At 40.0% G+C, this 16,950-nt stretch overlaps 1 pseudogene; it reads left to right on the forward strand.

The window, feature by feature from the left end:
• The first annotated feature begins 14,727 nt into the window (after positions 1-14,727).
• Positions 14,728-16,216, forward strand: LOC124377233 (annotated as a pseudogene).
• Positions 16,217-16,950: the final 734 nt, after the last annotated feature.

A 16,950-nucleotide genomic window follows, 5' to 3' on the forward strand; every position in this document is an offset into this window, starting at 1 on the left:
TAAAACGTTTTACATGCACTGTCCCTCTAATAAACTAATTTCTAATCCTGTCCATTCTCGTCACTCCTAATGAAAGCCTCAACATCTTCAGCTCTGCTACCTCCAGCTCCATCTCCTGTCTTTTACTCAATGCCACTGTTTCTAATCCATACATTGCTGGTCTCAACACTAGCCCTATGAACTTTCCCTTTCACTCTTGCAGATACTCTTCTATCACAAATCACTCCTGCTATCACTCTTCTCCACCCACTCCACCCTGCCTGCACTCTTTTCTTCACTTCTCTAACCAGTGCTCAAATTAAGTCAAGTCTTATGGGGGGTCCCCAGTTGTTGTGTAATTTCATATATCTTTTACCAAATCTTGGTAAAAAAAAAAAAAAATTATTTATTAATTTTTTAATCCTGGGGACCCCCCAAAGTCTATTTTTACATGTCATGGGGGTACCCTAATGCCTTATGGGGGGTCCTGGATCCCCCCAGCCCCTTCTCAATTCAAGCACACTCTCCATTACTTTGCACTGTTGACCGCAAGTACTTAAACTTCCTCAACTTCTCCACCTCTTCTTCTTGCAACCGCACCACTCCACTGCCCTCCCTCTCATATACAAACATTTACCCTGTCTTACTCCTACTGAACTTTCATTCCCCTTCTCTCCAGCACGTACCTCCACCTCTCCAGGCTCTTCTCAACCTGCTCCCTACTCTCAGCACAAATTACAATATCATCCGCAAACATCATAGTCCATGGAGACTCCTGTCCGACCTCGTCTGTCAACCTGACCATCACAAATTTCTTTAAGTTTGTAATCTAGCATGCTAGTGTAGCTTTATTCATTGCTAGATACTCTGGACACGGAGCTCTTCACAAAAGAGAGTACAACATTTCAAAGTAAAAAAAATATATATATATTATTTTTACTTAAACAAGCCTACTATACACATATATGGGCTGCTTGTGTATCTGTAAAGGCACCATCAATGTTGAAAGGTATATATAGGTTTGAGAGCAACATATGCTTTTATCCTGTCACAACATGGGGTTCAATAGGTGTACTGCGTGGGAGACATGAACGATAATTTTCAAAAAGTCCAGAAAGGGGCAAAAGGAAAAGGGAACAAGCAGTGGTCAAAACTCAGGAATTCAGGAAAAGAAAACCAGAACAATCTAAATTAAGAATATAAAAATAAATTTCTAGAAAAATAATTTAGGACGAAAAAACTAAAGACTAATTACTTTGGCAAAGTGTAAAACAAGGAGAAGCAAAACACTCAAAAAAGAGAACAGGAGAAACTTGAGATCACGAATGACATAAACAGAGCAGGCAAAGACCAAGCAAGAAACAGACAAAAATGGGCAACTTATATACACTGGGGCAAATGGGGCCTAGGTAGAAGCAACAGTGACTAATGAGGGACACATGGACAGAATGGCATCATCTGGTGGGGCAAGACACAGGCTAGAATCCAGCAAGACAATGCTAAGCCACTTAGTGCATCTATTACAACAACAAAGCTTCATAGTAGAAGAGTGTAGTCCAGACCTTTCATCAGTTGGAAACATCTGGCAAATTATACATTTCTTGTTAAAAGAAGACGGGGATGCTATGCAGTGTAAATATGTCCCTGTCCCAATTATGTTGTTTGGTGTTGCAGCTATCAAAACAAAAATTGTCATTTTTTCCCCCCTTTAAAATGGCACAATTTTCCCCATTTTATATATTTTTTTATGTTCTATTGTGGATTAAATATTTACATTTAGGTATGGCACTTGGTAGACGCTTTTATCCAGAGCAACTTACAATTATCTTATTCATACAACTGAGCAGTTGAGTCTCCACCTTTGTGTTCACAACTGTGCATTTTGCTGATAAAATAGAAATTAACTTTGGACTGTTTATTAATTAAGTTGCAGTTGACATGCAGAAAGCACCTGTAAACCTTCAGATGGAGCTCATACAACTCCATTGTAATGGCACACTTAAGGCAAAGTATGACTGTGTAGAGCCCACACAGTTCCACTTCATCCCTAAAACGATGGCCCAGGTGTTCCTAAAAGCTGCCTAAAAGCACTGCATGTTTGGTAGTACATATGTGAGTGAGCAACCTTTCACTGCAATGAAGATACACAAAACCCATAAGGAAGTCATCTCACTGATGTACACCTCCACTTTATCCTGAGTGTTTGCACAACTCAGAACCTAGCCTCAAACATCAATGTAATTTCTGCCAAGAGAAAATACCAAGCATCTGTCTTGGACAATATGGAATGAGAGGGAAAACTAAATAGCCTGTATGTTTTTTGTTTGTTTACATTTTTATGCACCTTTTCCAAAATCAAGACAATATTTGCAGTGTTTCATCATCTTGTTCATATTTGAAATATATGAAAGTACAGTGGAACCCGGTTATGTCATGTCCTAGGGGGTCGCCAAAAAGCATCGAGATAACCGATGATCGAGATAAACAAAAATCAAAATGGCGGCAGTATATTAACGTGCTTGAAATTTCTTTATGTACATGATGTGCGTTAATAAATGAGAATGTACATGCATGTGTTTTTGGAGGGTTTTTTACACAACAGCGTTGCCACGATTTGTTTGATGAAGGCATGCTATAAAAATGTACATACGTTTGTTAACAACAAAAGGCATAAGTGCACCTACTAACAGCAGAGATTTACCAGTATACAATACAAACCACCGTCCATTCTCCATACAAACCTTTATTATATTCTCCAACATTATAAACACACAGATCGCTCAAAAAAAAAAAAAAAAAAAGCGCGAGCAGGGTAAGGAGCACGGCTCTCTCGGTAAGGAGTTGAAGCCGGGAGCTTCAGAGAAAGCGGCCGAGAAAGCACCTGCCACGCCCCTTGCCGTTCACGTTTGAGACTTTTCTGTCCCTCGTTTTGGTTTCGGGTTCGGTTTTGGATCTTCCGGGGTTTTCGGACTGCGCCGTCGTCGCGGTATTTTGAATTTCCTATTTTTCATTTACAAACTCTCTCTCTCTCTCTCTCTCTCTCTCTCTCTCGCTCGGCTTATCTCCCCCTCGGCATCGCGGACGTAAGTTTTTTCGGACACTTTGCTTTGTGTGTTTGTGCGGATTACTTCAGCCTGATGGTCGTAAGTTTTCAGAAACTTAGTTACTGTTTATTTTTCTTTTTTTCCACATGTGGACTAAATGTGAGACGGCACTGTGCAGCCGCTGTTTTTTTTTTTTGAGCGATCTGTGTGTTTATAATGTTGGAGAATATAATAAAGGTTTGTATGGAGAATGGACGGTGGTTTGTATTGTATACTGGTAAATCTCTGCTGTTAGTAGGTGCACTTATGCCTTTTGTTGTTAACAAACGTATGTACATTTTTATAGCATGCCTTCATCAAACAAATCGCGGCAACGCTGTTGTGTAAAAAACCCCTTCAAAAACATGTGCATGCACATTCTCATTTATTAACGCACATCATGTACATAAAGAAATTTCAAGCACGTTAATATACTGCCGCCATTTTGATTTTCGTTTATCTCGATCATCGGTTATCTCGACGCTTTTTGGCGACCCCCTAGGACATCGACATAACTGGGTTCCACTGTACATTCACCTAAATGTTCATATTAATTAAAGTTTAACTAAAATCAACAAATATGAAAGGTCATCTGGACCAGGTCAAGCTGGTCCCAACCCTCCCCAATTAATAGGGAGGGTTGTGTTAGAAAGGGCATCCAGCATAAAAACATGTGCCAAATCAAACATACGGATGGTCCGCTCCCTAAAGGGAGAAGCTGAAAGTACGTTTTTTAGTTTGTTTTTATAAGTTTATTTTTTTATAGGATATGGATGCCTTCCTAATGCAACCCTCCCCATTAATTGGGGAGAGTTGGGACCAGCTTGGGACCAGCACTAAGGCTTGTGCAACCCTAATGGCTGGGGTTGGTTCCCTGACCAGGGATCGAACCCGGGCCGCAGCGTTTAGAGAGCATAATTTTATTAAAAACGATTTAAAATACTTTAAAATAAAAAAATTAAATTAGTGACATGACAAAGTTTAGATAATTTTTCATTTATAATAAAAATATGCTCTTATTTGAAATAATAATAATAAATAATAAAACCATTATGTAACGTAAGGCAATACATTAATGAAAACATGGCATGGCAAATCATATTGGACTCAAAGATTTTATTATTAGTATAAGCAGAATTTCATTAGAAATATCGTTAAAAAGTGCAATTCTTAAAAAAAAAAAAAAAAAAAAAAAATGACGAGATATGCTGTCACAACAATATTATTTTTTAAATATAAAAATAGGATAGTTATTCCTAAAAAATGAATTTTTATATTTCTAATCATAATTGAATTAATGCTAAGACAAAGCAAAATTTTTTGCCGAGTTAACCGAGGTCGAGATACAGTTGTGTTCAAAATTATTCAACCCCCACTGAAATTGATTGTTTTGGTCGGTTTGACATTGATTATGATCATTCAGTCATCCTGCTTACAATTAAATCAAAGAGGCACGTGTAGGTCAGACAAATATAACATAACATTTATAATGAAATAACCACAAATGTCTTTTCTGAGCTCACATCATTATCAGTTCTAAAGTTTCATCAGTCCACAGAACACTATCCCAAAACTTCTGTGGTTTGTCCACATGACTTTTGGCATACTGCAGTCGACTCTTCTTATTCTTTGGGGACAGCAAGGGGGTGCGCCTGGGAGTTCTGGCATGGAGGCCTTCATTACGCAGGGTGCGCCATATTGTCTGAGCAGAAACTTCAGTACCCACATCTGACAAATCTTTTCTCAGTTCCTCAGCAGTCACACGGGGACTTTTCTCCACTCTACGCTTCAGGTAGCGCACAGCAGTCGAAGTCAGCATCTTCTTTCTGCCACGACCAGGTAGCGTTTCAACAGTGCCCTTTGCCTTGAATTTGCGAATGATGCTTCCTATGGTGTCTCTTGGTATGTTTAACATCTTTGCAATCTTCTTATAGCCATTGCCCTTCCTGTGAAGAGTAATCACCTGTTCTCTTGTCTTCCTGGACCATTCTCTTGACCTCACCATGTTTGTAACCACACCAGTAAATGTCTAGAAGGAGCTGAGTATCACAGTCATTTTAAAGCTGCCTAATTGGTGCTTATTAGGCTTTATTGCTGCTCCCTGATATCCACAGGTGTTTTCAATACCTGATTGAAAACACTTCATTGAACCTCTGTTCTTCAGAGTGGTAGTCTTTAAGGGGTTGAATAATTATGTCAATGAAGAATTCACAAAAGAAACATTTACTACTGTATTACAAAACTAATTGATGTCATTTTAGTTGCATATGGTTCTTTAAGAAGTCCTTGTAGGATTTCATTCTGAATACAATTACAAATGTACACTAAATTCCCTAAAACCATTTACAGCATTGGGGGTTGAATAATTTTGAACACAACTGTATATATATATATATATATATATATATATATATATATATATATATATATATACAGTGGAACCCACTTATCTCGACCTCGGTTAACTCGACAACCCTATTAAGTGAACGTTTTTGAAGTGGAACCGCCAAATTCTCGCTTTGTCTAAGCATTTTTTAATGGTTATGTCGACTTTTTTATGTCGCCGAACCCTAATATCTCGAGCACAAGGGGAAAATTTGCCATTTAACGTTGATCCGCACTGTGCAGCCGCAGAAGAACCCGCGAAAGTGGCGGAAAAATCAAGCCTTACAGATGCTACAGGTGTTGTATTGTATACTGGTGAATCTCTGCTGTTAGTTAGTGCACATATGTCTTTTGTTGTTAAATGTTATGCGATGAACGGGAGGCGAAAGCCGCGCTTGGTAGGAGTGCGGCAAGGAACGTGGGATGAACAGCAAAAGCATAGAATTAACAACGACAGGATCGGGGGAATCCGCGATGCGCTTTGGGAAGAAAAGCGCAGCCGTTGAGAGAGTGCCGGTGGGAAGGCACGTACCGAGATACGCATGAGCGATAACAACGACCGCCGTAAAACAACAAATACCAACAATAACGGACGGTGAGAGCGTGGAAGTTTAAATAGGAGCTGGTGATGATGCTAAACGAGCACCATATGTGCGCGATTGAAGCCGGGAGCTTCAGAGAAAGCGGCTGAGAAAACACCTGACATGCTGAAGGTGGCTGAAGGGAGCGTGGCAGGTGGATTCCTGACAGTTAACAAACATGTACTGTATGTAGATTTTTATAGCATGCCTTCATCAAACAAATTGCAACAACGCTGTTGTGTAAAAAAAACCCTCCAAAAACACGTGCATGCACATTCTCATTTATTAACGCACATCATGTACATAAAGAAATTTCAATGGTAGGCCCACAGTGAAGTGATTCAGGTCCTGTTTCTCAAAGCACTTCATAGCAATAGGGGTGAGTGCAACTGGGTGAAAGTCATTCAGGCATTCGGCTGAGTGCTTAGGCACAGGTAGGATTGTTGTAGTCTTCAGGCATGTAGGAGCCGTTGCTTGGGCCAGTGACTGGTTGAAAATGTCAGTGAAAACCTGTGCCAGTTGTCCAGCGCATGCTCTGAGAATGCCATCCGGGCCAGCTGCCTTGCGTGCATCCACTCTATTAAACGCTGAAAAGACATCTGTTATTGAGAGTGAAAGTGGGCTGTAAGCTGTAGAAGAGTCCGTGGTTGAGGTAAAATGTCCTGTGCTTTGATCGAAACAAGCAAAAAAGCGATTGAGTTTGTCTGGTTCGAAGGCACTGCTGGTTGGTTGAGCTGTACGTCTGTAGTCTGTGATGGTCTGGATGCCTTTCCAGATGCGTCTGGGGTCAGAGTTGTGGAAGTGTTGTGGAGTTTGAATATGAGTTTTGCTCTCCTAATGCCTTTTTTCAGGTTGGCCCTGGCTCTGTTGTAGTCCTCTACGTTGCCAGATTTAAAGGCAGCATCTCTTGCTTTCAACAGGAGACGGACTTCAGATTTTATCCACGGCTTCTGATTAGAAAGCATTTCACATGTTTGACGGTAGTGACATTGTCAATGCACGTGTTGATATGATCCAAAACAGATGAAGTGTAAATGTCCATGTTCGTCTAATAGTCCAGTGTGGCCCGTGAGGCAAACACGTTCCAGTCAGTATCCTGAAACTGTTGCTGTAGAGGCCCCCTCTGGCCATACCTTTACTGTCCTCACAGCTGGTTTCACCTGTTGGATCAGTGGTGTGTATTTGGGTAGCATGAACAAAGAGAGGTGATCAGACCCAAGGGGGGGAAAGGAATGGCTGTGTATGCCCCAGGTATGTTTGTGTACACCTGGTCCAGTGTTTTGTCTCCTCTGGTAGAGCAGAAGATATTGCGATGAAATTTTTGAAAAACAGATCTCAGGTTGGAGTGTTTGAAATCTCCAGTGAAACCAAAATGTAGGAATTCTCAAAGAAACTGTTTAGGTCACCTGATTTACATTAAATTAAATAGGACTGAACGCACAGCCAGCACATCTGATCTAAATATAGGATTGTTGAATATTAAATCTCTCACGTCAAAATCGCTTACTATAAACGAAATTATTACTGACCAGGAATTGTTGGAATTAAAGGAACAGCTCTCTCTTGACTCAGATCTTATTTTACTCATTTCTATAAGTTTGTTGATGTAAATGGTGAGTTCTCCACACTCTCTGAGGTAAAATTTGGTGTTCTGCAATGATCTGTCTTAGGCTCACTGCTCTTCTCTTTATATATGCTGCCTCTGGGTGAAATTATACATAAACATGGTATTCGCTTCCATTGCTATGATGGTGATACACAGCTGTATATTTTAGCAAAGCCAGATGAGAGAGATCAGCTTTACAATGTTAAGGAGTGTGTAAAGGACATCAGACAGAGGATGCTTGATAACTTTCTTTTGCTCAACTCATAAGATGGACGTACTTTTACTAGGACCACATGCAGCTAGAAGCAAACTTTCCGATTACGTAGCTTTTCTGGATGGTGTTTTTGTTTCAGCGTGTATGGCTGTCAAAGACCTTGGTGTTATTATTGACCCTAGTCTTTCCATTGAGGCTCAAATTAATAATATCACCAGGATCGCTTTATTTCAACTTAGAAATATTGCTAAAATTTGAAATATGACGTTGTTACCGGATGCAGAAAAACTAGTCATTCTTTTGTTACATCTAGATTAGACTACTGTAAAGCTTTACTGTCTGGGTGTTCAAATAAGTGCATAAATAAGCTTCAGTTAGTTCAGAATGCAGCAGCAAGCATCATCACTACATCTAGAAAATACAGTGGTCCCCCGGTTATCGAACTTAATTCGTCCCTTAAAACCGTTCGAAATCCGGAATGTTTGAAAACCGGACCTAATTATCCCATAAGAAATAATGGAAAACCAATTAATCCGTTCCCGAACTCCACCATACCCAATAATTAACAATTTTTTCCTGTTTTTAGCCGTATTAATACTGTCAGGAATCCCCCTGCCACGCCCCCTTCGGTGGCTGTCATACCTCGGTGCTTCAGGGAATTCCCTGTTCCTTGCTCATGCATGAGCCCACATTGAGCTCATCGCAATCAGGCTTCCTCCGTAAAGCACCGTGGATATTATTTATGGACTGCCTTTTGCCGGATTATCGGATTATTAAAAGTATAAGTTAACAACTTTACAAGAGTAAGAAACAAAATTTTTACCTTACTTACCGCTAAATATCACTAATATTGTTCACAAACAGAAGTTGCGATAGATGCTTACTCAGCGATGGTTGAAGCGGAAGCAGTTTCTTCCCCTCGTGCTGGTTGGGCAGCGTGGGTGGCGTTCGATAACTGGAACTTTGTTCGTTCACCGGACACAAATTTTGTTCGGCAAAACCGTTCGCTAACCGGAATGTTCGATATCCGAGCCATTCGATAACCACTGTACCACTGGACCACTGTATGACTACATCACCCCTGTTTTATTCAGTCTACACTGGCTTTTAATCAAATCTTGCCTTGATTATAAAATACTACTACTGACGTATAAAGCACTTAACGGTCTCTTACCGCAGTATCTGAGTGAACTTCTGTGTGAGTATAATTCTCCAGGTCTACTTAGATCAAAAGGTGCAGGCTATCTGTTGGTACCTCAAATAATGATGACTACAGCAGGGGGCAGATCTTTCTCTTATAAAGCCACACAGTTATGGAACAACCTTCCAATCAGTGTTCGGGACTCGGACACAGTCTCAGTGTTCAAGTCGAGGTGGAAAACGTATTTATTCAGTGAAGCCTTTTATCAGTAGATTTTTTCTTAGATAAAGGCGCAGATATGCTGCCATAGCGAGTCTTGCCGTAGTCCAAACTGCACAGTGACATTAACTTTCATACAACAATAAAGACACATAATAATCCATATCCTTCTCTTCCTGTCACCCCTTTTCTCACCCTCTCCCTCTCTCTCTCTCGGTCAAGTTAAACATGCTTCTGAGGTTCCACTGACAACTGTTCCTGAACCTCTCCCCTCCGTGGGTGCTCCCACTTCGTCCAGGCTTCATCCACTTGCTCTTCTTCGTCCAATTTGTCCAGGCCTGCTGATAGTGTTCTCTTTGACTTGAGGCCACTCTGTGCAGCTTGGGACGGTTTCTTATCAATGCCTTGGGTGGTTCCATAAAAAATCCAGAGTAAGTATGGGTGTTTTGAGGATGGATTGGACTGTAGTTAATGTCAACAGACTGCTACATTGTCTCAGGACTACATTGCGCTTCTGATCACCATCACTGTACCCCGCTACATCGTATAGCTTCTATAAATGGCCATTCGGTGCAACCCAGATGAGGACAGATTTCCTCTTGAGTTCCTCTCAAGGTTTCGACCTTATGTACGGTGGCCGAGAAGTGCAAAACACATTAACAAATACAAAAACAAATTAACAAATACAAAAACAAATTAACAGATCCAAAAACAAATTAACAAATTCAAAAACAAAACAACAAATCCAAAAACAAATTAACAAATCCAAAAACAAATTAACAAATCCAAAAACAAATTAACAAATTCAAAAACAAAACAACTAATCCAAAAACAAATTAACAAATCCAAAAACAAATTAACAAATCCGAAAACAAATTAACAAATCCAAAAACATTAACAAATCCAAAAACAAAATAACAAATTCAAAAACAAAACAACAAATCCAAAAACACATTAACAAATCCGAAAACAAATTAACAAATCCAAAAACATTAACAAATCCAAAAACAAAATAACAAATTCAAAGACAAAATAACAAATTCAAAAACACATTAACAAATCCAAAAACACAACGACTTAAAGATCATTGGACGATACACCTGTCACTCACCTGTATATCTTGACTGACAGGTGTCTTGTCCAATGATCTGTAAGTTTCCATTCACAAACTATACCTACCTTTTCCGGTTTGTCTGAATCGTTGCACGAAACACATTAACAAATCCAAAAAACACAACGACAATTTAGACAAACCGGAAAAGGTAGGTATAGTTTGTGAATGGAAACTTATCAATCATTGGATGAGACACCTGTCATCCAAAATATACAGGAAGTACAAATTTTTTTTCCACCTTTTATTTATTTATTTATTTATTTATTTATTTATTTATTTATTTATTTATTTATGTTTTATTATGCAAATAACCATATACAAACAACATGGCAATAACATGTACAATTTACATTACAATACACAGAACAGGTGCATGAAAATACAAATATATACACATACATAAATACAATTTATAATAATAATAATACAATTTAAGTAAAAAAAAAGGATAAAAATAAACAGGGCTATGGTTTATTCTGTAAATCATATTTTTCTATGAAGGACAGAGGATTCATTGCATTTTTCTTTCTAATCACTTTTAGGGCTGTTGTGAAAGAAATAAACTCATTATAAAATGCAAAAAAAACCCGTTGGTTTCAAGTATTTCGATTTTGTATATAAAATTTTCCCATCAAAAGTATATTATTAACAAGAAAGTCGTCTCTGTTATTGTTTATCACAGTTCGATTCCCGGTCAGGGAACCGAACCCAGCCATTAGGGATGCACAAACAGTGCCAGTCCCAAGCCCGTATAAATGGGTAGGGTTGCGTTAGGAAGGTCATCCAGCGTAATACGTGTTAAATCGTAAAATTTCTTAGATCTTTATGTCATGATATACTGCAGCATCTCCAACATCACTGCATATGACATTCTACAGCACACCAGATGATTATGTGTAAGAAAGGTCATATCACATGTAAATAACGACAGAAAATGTTCATGTTTCATTTCTTTACAAAGGTTTATCGCGACTGGTACACAGGTCCCATTCCCACAGCAATAGAACAAATAATAAAAAAAAGGTTTTAATAAAGTTAAAGAAAACACAACTCTATACAAGGGGCGTGCCCCACTACAGATGTATACAGGCGAGGTGCCTCCCACAGGTCTGTAAGAACCAATCAATGCAAACTTCCATGGCTAAATAATGTTTACATAATGCTTACTCTATCTGGGTATTTAAGGAGAACTGACCAACAATTCAGGGAATCTGTAAACAGATATCCCATACGATTACTGTGTGTCGTCTTTACCAGGTATGAAAGGTTTTATATTTCCTGTTTAAATGTAAATACTATTGGTTTGTATTTATGTTATATTTTAATTGAACTATAAATTGGCTTTGAATTGTGATTTTCTTACCTGGTTAATAAATTGTTATGTTTGATTTTATTCTGTGTTGCTCGGTAAATGTTGACACTGCAAGTAATAACGTTGCATCCGCAGTTACCGTAAGGACTGGAAATCAGGCTAGGATCGGCCTAAATCCCAGTTAGATAGTGAATAATACATCAACTGAGGATTTTAGAGATACGACTAGCACTTGGCGTTAGTTTAAGTGTACTTAGAAGCGTGGAGGCTAACAATATGTATTTCCGTTTAGAGTAACATTTCTAATCACTCTAAATAGGGTCAGCCTCAACCTCTGATTATTTCAATATTATTCTATTCATTATCTGTGGTTAGAAATAATTATTGTAATAATTAAGTGTCACCTCTAAGGGGACTAAATAAAGTATGTTTAAAGTTGAGCACGCAGAGAGCGGCCGCTTAAGCATATAGTCCAACCTCTGGCAGCGACCAATACTGATTCGCTTATGACCGTTGACCAGTATGTTAATTATAGGGCCCATACTAGGATCTTGTGCGACTGTGCGAACCGAATGAACGAGTGTAATGCCAGAGCTTAATCAGAATAACTAGACAAACATCCATCAAAATTATACTATTAGTAAAATAACAACCTATGCAAATATTTATTGTTTTATCTAAATGGAGTCAGATAAAGGTCAATAACAAAATGAAGTAATATATTAATCCAAATCTTATTATCTAATGTGAAAGGAAAGATTAGAACGCGCGAGAATCCTTCGCCATGCCTCTGGAAACCGCCGTTGGACCAGTGGGTGGTTCCCCGCCTTACAAAGTTGGTGACCTCAACGTGATCTCTCTACCTGCACAGGCGGTGACATCTTTCCGACGCGACTACTCAGTTTGGATTCCCACAGAAGATATGAGGTTTGATCTTCTCCTTCCCTACCTACAGCTGCTATGGTAAGTTCGTTCCTTTTTGCCTATTAGAAGTGTTGAGGGAAAGTTTCGCACACCCAATATAGACACATAAATTAGAACGGGCCGGTATGCCCATTGTTAGACCGGAGACCGTAGAAATCCGGTGGGGCATAAGAATTTAGAGGAAACATGGATTCTCAGGGACATTATAGAAGCAGTATAGAGGAGGAACTCATAGAAACAGCCACATTAAAGCTAAAAAACACCCTTGTTCTGTTAAAAGAATAGGGACTAAATCTCACATAGAGCAATAATTAAAACGTATCCTGGTATTTTGCCACAGGCCATAAACTGGAAACAAAATCAAAATATAAACTCAGAGATGGGAAATACATCATTCCAGAGGCCCTCCAGAAACCAGTGATTAAATTATACCATGATTATGCACATGTATCAGCTCCCAAAACACAACAGCTGATACAGAAAAACTTCTGGTGGCCAAAAATGGCATCAGACATTGGGAAGGGTAGAACTGGACGTACAAACTTGTGTCACCCAGAACCACCCAAAGGACCATGGGAATTCTTACAGCTAGATTTTATTGGTCCATTACCCACTGCCAAGGGGGGATATCGCTATTGTCTCGTCATAATTGATAAATTCTCTAAATGGGTAGACGCAATTCCAACTCGCGACAACAGCGCACGCACCGTGGCACGAGTAATGGCAAATCAAATCCTGCCAATCTGGGGAACACCAACTCAGATCGAGTCTGACCAAGGAACACACTTCACAGGTCAGATAATGAAACACATATGTGAAATGCTACATATCAAACAAAGATTTCACGTTCCATACAGGCCGCAAAGCTCAGGTATGGTGGAACGGGCAAATCGTTCGATAAAAGAAAGCATCTCCAAACAAATAATGCAACATCAAAACAGGTGGACTGATGCACTGCCAACAGTTCTGACAGTCTTGCGAGCAACCCCATCCAAAGCCACAGGCATCAGCCCGTTTGAACTCATGACAGGCAGAGTCATGAAACTACCCATAGACCCAGAAATCACCCCAGCAGATCTGGGACCCCTTGTGCTTGCAAAACAACAGACTGTACTAACACAATTACAACAAAGACTGGCAGTGTTACAAACACAAACCACCTTAAAACAGCAACAGTCTGACCTAATGAATGATGCACAATTTAACCCAACTTCTGAGATCAAATTTACCGAGGGTGACATGATCATGATTCGGGTGTTTATAAAACAGGGTCCATTCACACCCAGATGGCATGGACCACATGAGATAAAAGCTTTATGCAATAGCTGTGTGGCCATAAGTGTCAAGGGGAAGTTGAAATGGTACCACATGTCCCAGTGCAAAATCTTCAAAGGTTCTGCTAATCAATAATTATTAAAGTTTCTCTCTGTTTCATCTCCTAGGTTGACTGCAGCAATTCCATGGAGACCGGACGAGAGGAAAGTTTCTGGACCCACTTGCATCAAGCTGGGTCAAAAGGTTTTCACTCACACACACTGGAATGTGGGAGATGGGTATGGAAATACACTAAGAGGTCATCCACATTTTTCAGTACACTTTCAACCAGAGAACTAGTCACGTGGCCTCCCGGAGTAGTACGGAACCAAATTGCGCAACTAAAATTTGCTGTAAAGTAGGCTCCGACCATCTCCCTATAGTAAACATTTCAGGTGACACACCGCACGCACATCTTTTCACAACATAACGGCCTGGTATCAACTTAAAGCAGAACCAGGAGCAAAAATTGGGAGTATGCGCACTCTCTACGAAAAAATCGACAATGGATTAGATCCTAAAATCTGTTATTTAACCAAAAATTTAGAACCCGCAATATATAGGTGTACACACACTGAAACAATCAACACTACGCATATGAGTTATACGAATATAAATTTGATATAACTTCATATGTACCTCATAACAATCAACCTGAAGCCTTTGTCTGGACTAGCCGGAGAGAAGGCATGTATTATGGGAAAATGTGTCAATGACCCAGATAATTACACCGGGCCACAGAATTGCTCATGGATAATGAAACATTGTTTTAATTTAACCACTTGTGGATATAGCAAACCAAAGGAATGTCCAAAACTATATCCTATTCCTCCTGGTGGACTGATTAAAGGAATATTAACAAGACATTATTTCATGATGTGAATCTAGTGATGACACATGTATCATACAATATTTCCAACATCCTATCTGCTTATATCAATCACTGTGATTACAATGATAAGACCTATGCATGGCTACAGTCACGAATCGATGATTTAATTTATGACTACAAAAACAGACTTGCCGTGCAAATCTCACCTGCACGCTCAAAACGAGACCTGCTCGGAAACATAGCAGGTCTCTTCGCTCAGTTAATTCCATTGCTAACAACTACAAAATTACCAAACAATCACAATTCTCAACATGGTTTGCGAACCAGGTGGCCACTGGTTTTCAACATATCACAAATAGCAATGAAAATATCATAAAAGCGGTTCGATCCGAAGCGCAGGCGCTTCTTGCGATCAGCCACACATTATTCAATCAAACCCGTACCATTGAACGTGACTTAGCCTGTAGGACATATGCACAAGATCTATTCACTGCTGCTAGACAAGAAATCCTAGATCTTCGCCTGTACAAAACGCCTAGACATGTTTTGAATGACCTCATAGACATCTTAGATCTACATAGGTGGTATGAATCAGGAAAATGAAAATGTAAGATATTCTGAGTTACTATCCACCATAATGATGTTTACAGGAAATGAATGTAATGGATGTATTGGATTTTTCGTCAGTTTTCCTTTGATACACCCAGATCAGGTTTTTCCAAATTCCACTACCATACGCTCGATTGGCGTGGTAGTGAAGGATCAGGTAATTAAATGGGATCACCTCACTGGATACATGACACAAAAGGGTACTGAGACCTTGTTTACCAGTCGCACATGTTGCCATGAAACACACAATTATGTTATCTGTACATGTAACACTTTGCAACCTTTCTCTCCCAACAACACCAAACTTATTAATGTTCAGTCACTGCATGGTTATTCTGATGTTGTCCAGGTGTCTCACACACAGTGGTGCGTTGTCAGTGAAATGAATTCCTTTACCTACGGAGGACTGACCTGCTCTGCTAATCACTCGTTCTGTTTGGAAGTGACAGAGGACTTTCAATGGGCCAAGTCAACATTTTAGGAAGAATGCCAATGGACACAGAGACCTCACCATGGTGGGATGACACTTTCTATGAGCAAGGCACCCAAGCTGTGGTTGACGCGATGGACCTGACACAAAGACTGATCCTGCAAACTGAATACCACCTAAACCAAGCACAGGTTGAAACCAACCTGGCACGAAAGACTGCACAACTTTTATCCAGTTCATCCACTCGGTCAGCACAGTACACCTACACCTGGTGGGACTGGATGTTCCGGGGATGTGCCATTGGCAGTGCCCTGATCTTCACCTTCACCATGTTCCAGTGCTGTTACTTCAGACACCTCATACGATCTACACAAGAATCCACACACGCTGCCCTTGCCCTCAGCCCACTGCAGATACCCGTGTTCCAAAGACTCTAAAAAATAAATAAATAAATAAAAAAAATTGCTTTGTCTGACCCCGCAGGTACCCTATTCAAATTAGCCCACGGGGCCAAGTGGGAAACTGTAAGACTTTGCTTGATCCTGACCAAAAGGTCGGCCCCCGAGAACACAGCATGGATGCCCGAGAGGTGTGGGCCAGGATGTGGGCCCTGTAGATGCCGAGCAACAAAGACATCAAAGAACTCTTTACGACACAACACGTTTTCCTCCAGGACTCAGGGCAGGGGACTAAAGACCCCGCAACCCCCCCTTTCGAGAACCAGAACATTTCCTGGAATACAGTAGGCTCCCCGGAGAGCTACCCTTGGTCTTGACCACCACATCTCCATACAAATGGTGGATCTGCAGACAAGTGTCTGACCACTCTTCCCCTCCTTTTCCTGTTACATCCTCAACACAGAACATTCTACAGCACACCGGATGATTATGTGTAAGAAAGGTCATATCACATGTAAATAACGACAGAAAATGTTCATGTTTCATTTCTTTACAAAGGTTTATCGCGACTGGTACACAGGTCCCATTCCCACAGCAATAGAACAAATAATAAAAAAAGGTTTTAATAAAGTTAAAGAAAACACAACTCTATACAAGGGGCGTGCCCCACTACAGATGTATACAGGCGAGGTGCCTCCCACAGGTCTGTAAGAACCAATCAATGCAAACTTCCATGACTAAATAATGTTTACATAATGCTTACTCTATCTGGGTATTTAAGGAGAACTGACCAACAATTCAGGGAATCT

Source organism: Silurus meridionalis, chromosome 23 (assembly GCF_014805685.1).
Source record: "Silurus meridionalis isolate SWU-2019-XX chromosome 23, ASM1480568v1, whole genome shotgun sequence".
NCBI lineage: Eukaryota > Metazoa > Chordata > Actinopteri > Siluriformes > Siluridae > Silurus > Silurus meridionalis.